This window comes from Nothobranchius furzeri, chromosome 2, assembly GCF_043380555.1.
Source record: "Nothobranchius furzeri strain GRZ-AD chromosome 2, NfurGRZ-RIMD1, whole genome shotgun sequence".
Taxonomy (NCBI): Eukaryota; Metazoa; Chordata; class Actinopteri; order Cyprinodontiformes; family Nothobranchiidae; genus Nothobranchius; species Nothobranchius furzeri.
The window spans coordinates 7,067,360-7,075,584 of NC_091742.1; the positions used below are offsets into that span (position 1 = coordinate 7,067,360).

The 8,225-nt window shown below is 43.3% G+C and overlaps 1 long non-coding RNA gene across 1 annotated transcript; it reads right to left on the reverse strand.

Annotated features, from left to right (window-relative positions):
- Nucleotides 1-7,305: 7,305 nt before the first annotated feature.
- Nucleotides 7,306-7,812, reverse strand: LOC129165288 (uncharacterized). Its single transcript, XR_008564661.2, has 4 exons — nt 7,743-7,812; nt 7,570-7,612; nt 7,416-7,449; nt 7,306-7,331 (listed from the first exon to the last, which is right to left on the reverse strand). It is a non-coding gene; the product is annotated as an uncharacterized lncRNA (long non-coding RNA).
- Between the last annotated feature and the right edge of the window lie 413 nt (nt 7,813-8,225).

Below are 8,225 nucleotides of genomic sequence, written 5' to 3' on the forward strand. Positions count from 1 at the left end.
GGACTCGGCTTTACTTTCCGATCCAAGCCCCGATCCGGAGTTGGAGACTGGGTTCAAATTACAGGAGAGCATCTTGGTTCTCCTTAAAGGTTGTCAGGCTCACCTGATATTCAATCTTCAAAACTCCGTCCCATGCCCAAGGACGTATCTAAGCATTATGGGGGCCAAGGCAAAACAGACCGCTGCCAGGTATTTTAAGGTTAAGTGCTATCTGTTTTTATATTAGTCTTTTTTGCAATAAAGTCCAAAAGTAAAGAATTTATGTTATTTATTACTTGATTGTTCAAGCGACCTCAAAGAAGTGATCTGTTGTTAAAAATTAAAATAAAAAGGTAATTAAATAAAAAATGAGGAACATTCTGGAACTGTTTCCTCCTTTTCTTATTTTTTTTATGTGTCAAAAGTATCGAACCGGGACTCGGAATCGGCAGCTTCTCAAAATTAAATGACTCTGACTCGAGGGCAAAAAAACCTGATCGGGACATCCCTAGTACACACACACACACACACACACACACACACACACACACACACACACACACACACACACACACACACACACACACACACACACACACATATACAGTGGCGGCTGGTGAAAAATATTTTTGGTGGGGCTGTGCTATTTTTTTTTAAACAAATTTGTGCTTTCTGAGCTCTGTGCACAACTTCACTACTTCCTGAATTAAGCACAGCTCTTTTATTTCCTGTCTTACATTATTGGACAAAGGGATTAATCCACGTGTGTCTGACTATTGGCACGCTGCCTTGCGGACCAAGGTTGAAAAATACTGCATTAAATTGCACATAAAATAACATGACCATAAATGGTCCACATCCACATTACTGTTTGTGAAACTAACATACTGGAGAATTTCATCACAATTAGGGCTGCAACAAACGATTATTTGGATAATCGATGAATCGGATGGGGTCTCGACACGATTAATCGATTAATCGGATTACATGGGGAAATTTTTAAAAACTGCTAGGGAAACGTTATTTCTCTCTTTCCTTCACTTTATTTAACACAACATTATTAGAAAACAGTTCAATAGCAGAAAAACAACATGCCATCACGTAAATTGTCTTATAAGGTGTATAGACAGAGACCCTAAGTTACATCTATCTGTGACCTAAAATGCTTGGTCCAATTAAACAGCTTAAGGGCAATTCTCATCTGTTTTGTTTGATCTCATCTGTAGACATTTATTATAACTGGGGATGTCAAACAACTAATTTTTAATTGTAATTAAACATAGGTTGTGAATTAATCAAAATTTATCACTATTTCCAAAAATGACTGAAAAAATAAGTTGTCACACACTCCATGGAAACTTTCAGAGAATCCACAAATAGTGGCTTTCAAATGGTTTTGTTACTTTCTGCAAGTTTAGAAAAGAAGCAGATGAGACAGCATGTCTGATAATTTAGTTTTTCATCTGATAATATTAGAACATGTCAGTAATGCCTGAGGGGCTCTTATAAACACTGTATAACTATCACTGCTGGAGAGGGTATGAATTACACAGAGGCTTCTGGGGAGCCCAGTTATGGGGGGGGGGGGGGGGGGGGGGGGGCATTTTGCCTTGGTCCCCAAAATGTCTTGAAACGGCCCTGGGTGTGTGACTGAGTGTTGAAGGTGACCTGAATAGTATCAAATTTATAAATATTACATGTGTGTAACTTATTGTTTTATAGGTAAAAACGTGTAGTGGAGATAAATCTATCTACGTTTTACTTTTCAACACAGTAGCACAGCGCTGCAGGCACAAATAAGACAGAAAATAGAGAACATGTGCAGACATGAACGATCGTGTCCTAATTATAGTTTTTTGGTTGCGCCACTTTGAGAATGGACCGTGCGCTGGAAGCAGCTGCCTGGATCGCTGCGCAACAATGCGCTGTGCCGCTCTCTGCTCAAAAGAGTCCAAAAATGATATAATATAGAAAACTTTTTTCCAGCTCCCCTGGATGTGTAGGATATACAGCTCCCCCATAATTCGATCCCTGCTCCTGGATGAAAAGCCGGACATTTTCATCAATACAAGAACCCGCAGTCCGGATGCGCCGGACAGAGAGTGAAAAGTGGACACGTCCGGGGAAAACGGAACGTACGGTCACCATAGTCCTCATAAAGCGGGAAATTATAGATACAGTATTTTGCTCGTGCCCTGGGCCCTTTAGAGTTCGTGGGCCCTGGGCAATTGCCCAGTTAATCCGGCCTTGGGCGGAACCGGTTCGCAGCAGCGCGAGTCCCCCCGCTCATCTAATAAGCATCGCGCTCACGACTTTAGACTCTTTTTTTACGAACTTAGGGCATGTCTAGCCTGTGTAATAATCCGGGACTTGGATGAATCACTTTTGAAAAGTTTTTAATTTACCCGGACACAGAGTTCTCTCCTTCCTCGCTGATGATCCCGACATGCTTGCGTTTAAGACGCTGCATCATCCCGTGCCATGCTAAGTCTGACCTAAACGTTGCATGTAATGCATGTCTTCACCTGATTTAACTGAAAATGCTCCCAAACTTAAAAAGCTTTTACTTTTTTGACTCTCGCTGCTTCTGCCATGTTCCTCTTCCAAACAACTGCCGGCTCTCCCTCGCGCTGATCTGTCTGCGCGCAACGGCGGGCGGGAAGGGGGGGCGCTTTTGGAAGAGTTATGCGACACAACGAATCGATGACGCAATTCGTTGTCAACGCTTTTAGTAATCGATTTTCATAGAATTTATCGATTCGTTGTTGCAGCCCTAATCACAATAATATTAAATAAACAAGTATGTACCTGATATTTTGCATGCTGTTGGTGAAGCTCTGGATGACCCCTGTGATGTAGACAGAGTCAATGTTCCTCTTCTGCAGCTGGTTGAACAGCATGTCCACATGTGGCAGGATCTTGTGACACAATGCCAGCAGAAAGCCGAAATCTTCTTCCTCCAGCATTCTCACAAAGCCTCCTGCCTCTCTCTCAGTGATTGGATCAAAGTCATCCGAGTCTCTGATCATCTGGAAACATCTGAGGAGGTCATCCTTGTGCTCATACACTGTGTTGACATCTCTCTCTTGGACAAAATGTGCCGGTTCTGATCCACTTCTCCATTGTGTTTCTTCATTGCAAGCCTGTGCTCGTCTCTAGCTGCATGGCAATGTTAGCTCTGCCTAGCATAGCTAGCTTCACCGTGTTGTCCATGTGTGACCGGGATAACTCATGTTTCTTCACCTTCTCAGAAAAATGTTTCATGTCCGTAACTCCTGACTCAACCCATGCCTCATCTGTCACCATCGTTTTGAATAACAAACACGGAAAGCAAAATAACGCATTAGCATGATTGCATCCAGCTAGCCAAGCCTTCCCAGAAGCCTCGTGTGTACAGTTTACCTCTCTCCTCCTCCTGCTGGCTTATCTTTATGTCGGGCTGATCTGGTCCAAGCTCTTTGACATTAAGTTTTTCCACCATAGCTCTCCTCTCGAACGGATACTGGAGAAGAGACCGAACTGAATTCAGTGGCTGCTGAGATCTGGTATCCTGGTTGTAGGCTCACTGGCGTCCATTACATCTGACTGCGTCACAAGACTCTCCGAGTTCTACCGAACACCAACGAAAGCCTTGGCGGTAGCTCTATCGCCCATCATGCTTCTGAAACGTTCTGAAACAACGTCGACGCTGATTGGATACATTCCCATTCCTACCTTTTGATTTTCTTGTCAGCAATTGGACAGCGGGTCTCGTCCTGTTTGGGCGAGTGAAACACAGCACACAGCCTCCACCGCTCGGCAGAGATCGGCAGAGACCGGCAGAGACCAATATATATATATGATTTATTTTTGTTACAAAACACACAATTAACTTAGAATATGTGATTATTGTTAATTTTATTTTTTTATTTTTTTAAATAGAAATTAAAAACACTGGGGAAACTGGGAGGGCGGCGCCCTATCGCCCTCTACTGGCCAGCCGCCACTGCATATGTAATAGATTCAACGAAGTTATCTATTGGTTAGTTGCTTAGTAGTTGAAGCTTCGGTGGCTAGCGTGTAGTATCTCGCTTATATTTTTATTTAATAAACATATACACGATTTTAAAAGTAAAAGGCTCGTTATATCTTTATATTGAAACTAATACGTATAAAATATAATGTTTTCTTCTGTGTCACGTGAGTTACGTGACCGTCGTGGAAGCCGCAGTCACGTGGTGTAAGTCTGTTCCATTTAATTGTTTGTTGTTGTTTTTTTTGACCAAGGAAGGATAGTGTCCTTGCAAGCAAGGCGCCTGGCCGAGCAAGACATCGCCTCGTAAGGCAAGGTGCCTTGATATTGAGAAACACCCCTGGTGAGCTGCTGATCAGACGGTGATTGTTCTGAAGCAATAAAATTTACTGATCTTGACAGTTTTCATCTTGGAAATTCAGTTCTCGGGTTTTGAGAACGCAAGTTTTTTTTATATTTTATTTGAGGTTTAAAGTGGACTTAACTGACTACTCAAAAAATGGTAAATGCAAGTGTAATGGTTAATTAAACATTAGCCTGAAGTCAAAGCTCATCTTGGTGACCTTGCACTGGAACATTGACTGGTCCTACCAGAACCACCTGGGCCAAAAGCTGGTTGAGTTGTCTTTATAAGCCTGGCGTTGCTTGGTAACCCGCCAGGCTAAGTGAGGTCCCCACCCCTGGGCCTCCCTTCACTGGCTCCCTTTAGAATACAGGATAAAAGCTTATAAACAACTTGCTTAAGCTTCATTCACTCGCACGGCAGTTACCATGTCTTCAGGTGATTTCTGCTAATACGTTCAGTGTATAAGGCAGGACTGCTAATAGTTGAATGTATAACTTTTCCTGATGTTGCTCAACTTTGAGTATTTAGTCAAAGTTTGCATCTTGCTTGTATTTTCATGTGTAAAGTCTTAAAGGTCCAGTTGTGGGAGGAGCTTAGTGCATTTGGTCCTTAAGTGATATGGTCACAAAATGCTAACAAACAAGTATTTCAATAAGTACATGTTAGGTCATGTAAAATTGTATTTGCTGCAAGAGGAAGGACGCCACAAACACAACTGACTTCAGTGGATAAAGGAATTATTTTTTAAATCTACTTCCTGTTTGACAGCACCAGAGGTGAGTCTGAACAGATCCCACCTTCCAAGTGCCATTGAGTGTGCACACCGTCAACGTCCTTAGTGTGCATTTGCATGTGATGTTATTGGTGGAAGTGTTTAAATTGCAAAATGAAATGTGGGAGCAGGTCACCACGGGACTGGTAATGGGAACCGTAACTCACACCCCTTGAACTTTCCTGCACCCCAAGGCCCTGTATGTGTGTGTGTGTGTGTGTGTGTGTGTGTGTGTGTGTGTGTGTGTGTGTGTGTGTGTGTGTGTGTGGTGTCATGAGATAGAGCAGAGAAGGGAAATGTCTGAGGATGGATAAGAAAGACTGGGAGCAGGGTGAGGTGGGGAAGTCTTTTATGTGCAATTTTAACAAATGAAAAGTCTTGCAGCTCTGGAAGTGTTTTTACAGTCCCAGAGACATCTGACCACTGTTCCAGCAGAGGAACTCTATGACCACACGTAAAAAGGATACAACAAATGTTAGCAACAGGCGTTTTTCTTACTCATGTTTAACAATCTCAAATGTATTCTGGTATTAAGATTGCACTTTGAAATAGCAACTGATATGGGCTGTTAGGTCCCTGTATGACCGGTGTCAGAACTTGGTCCGCGTTGTTGGCAGTAAGTCGGGCTCATTCCCAGTGAGAGCTGCACTCCGCCAAGGCTGCCCTTCGTCATCGATTCTGTTCATAACCGTTATGGACAGGATTTCTAGGCACAGCCAAGGTGTGGAGGGCATCCGTTTTGGTGGCCTGAGGATCAGGTCTCTGCCTTTTGCAGATGATGTTGTCCTGTTGGCTTCATCAGAACGTGATCTTCAGCTTTCGCTGGAGCAGTTTGCAGCCGAGTGTGAAGCAGCAGGGATGATAATCAGCTCCTCTAAATCTGAGACCATGGTCTTGAGTCGGAAAAGGGTAGACTGCCTTCTCCGGGTCAGGGATGAGGTCCTGCCCCAAGTGGAGGAGTTAAAGTATCTCGGGGTCTTGTTCACAAGTGAGGGAATACTGGAGCGTGAGATCGATAGGTGGATTGGTGCTGCATCTGCAGTAATGCGGGTGTTGTATCGGTCTGTTGTGGTGAAGAGAGAGCTGAGTCAGAAGGCGAAGCTCTCGATTTACCGGTCGACCTACATTCCTACCCTCACCTATGGTCATGAGCTTTGGGTAGTGATCGAAAGAATGAGATCGCGGATACAAAGCGGCCGAAATGAGTTTTCTCCGAAGAGTGGCTGGGCGCTCCCTTGGAGACAGGGTGAGAAGCTCGGTCATTCGGGAGGGGCTCGGAGTAGACCCGCTGCTCCTCCACATCGAGAGGGGCCAGTTTAGGTGGCTCAGGCATCTGGTCAGGATGCCTCCTGGACGCCTCCCTGGCGAGGTTTTCCGGGCACGTCCAACCGGGAGGAGACCTAAAGGTAGACCCAGGACATGGTGGAGGGACTATGTCTCTCACCTGGCCAGGGAACGCCTTGGGATTTCCCCGGAGGATTTCCCCGGCTGCTCCGGTCATCACAGGATCGTCGGCTAGCAGTGCCTACACCATGCTCAGGACAATCCAGACTCTTCTCATGCATTGTTCCACAAATGTGGAATGACCTTCCAAGCACTACCAGAACAGGGGCTTCCTTTTCGACTTTCCTAGAAACTCCTGAAGACCCTGCTCTTCAGAGAGAATCTTCTAAACTAGCACCCTCCCTGCACTCGTCCCCCTCTCTACTGTCCACTCCTTGCTCCCTCCTCTCCATGATTCATCATGCTGCCTCACTGCCACCTACGACTGACTGGAAATTGGTTGTTGTTGTTGTTGTTGTTATTGTTGTTAGCCTCAAGGGCAACATGCCAATCATCACTTGTAAGTCGCTTTGGACAAAAGCTTCTGCTAAATACATAAACATATTCAAACGAGACTCACGCATAGAATTTCTGCCCTGTGCTTTCAGCTGGGATGTTTCCGATGACAGTGACGGCCTGAATTTCCAAAGGACTGGGACAAATCTGTCCAGAGTATGTCATCCTAAGGGCCCTCAGATCCTCCCAGTCACCTGTTCCACCTGGAATGTCATGATCATAATAACGGGTCCAGCACAGTCTCTCAATGATGGGATCCTCTGACGGTGCACCTTCAGGAGAAAAAGACATTCATTATAAAAACACGTCTTAAATATGCGACTAAAATTTATTTGCATGTTAAAGTTAAATTGTCTTACTTCCGATACTCGGTTTCATACAGGCTAGAAAAAAAAAACAATAATACCAGTTAGTGGTTTTATTTGTTTGTGAACAATTGTAATATTTAGAAAACTGTCTGAACTCACCAAGCAGCAAAACTGCAAGAACAGTGAGACTCATCTGTAAAAAAAAAGACATAGTTGTTTAAAAAGTAACATTTTTAAAGTGAAGTTGTGCAATGTCCAAAGTTCTCTTGACTGTCTTTTCCTTTGATCTAAAACACAGCAAATAACATCTTACCAGCTTGGTCATGATTGCAGAACTCAGATGTCTGTTTTCCCAGCTGCAAAACAAAATAAAGACATTTAATGTTTTGTTTTCAAGCTTAATATTTATTTGAATGTGAATTTCGCCAACAATCAATTACAAATTTCTTTTCTTTTAGAAGTTTAAAGAATGTTTTGTTTTCTTACCTGTAAAAACCAGGAGGAACTTAGCAAGAGAACCTCTCTGTTCCACAGGATGGTTGTGTGTACCTCAGCCTCTTTATACTAATATCCCTGCCTGTGGCACCAATTCTTTAACACAAACTTGTGGCTCCTGATTGATTATTTTCAATGGAGTTTGCTGCATTTTTACACATAAAAGGGAGAGAGACCAGTTCTGCAGGACATACAGTACTTCCAAAAAGTCTGGTTTTAAACTCACATAAACAAGCTGGCTAGGTTACTCTTTCTTTGTGTTTTGACTCAAGCACATGATGCTAAGCATGCTCCAACATGACAAAAATGACTTCTGTCAAAGAAGATAGATGAAGACAAAAAGACAAATGCACTTTAAACTTTTGTATGTATTAGTTTACGCTGGTGCATAAATGCATAAATAGTAGTTTCCATGCAGGGATATGCATGCAAATATGGCATCCACTTATTATTATTCTATCATTATTTAGCGTT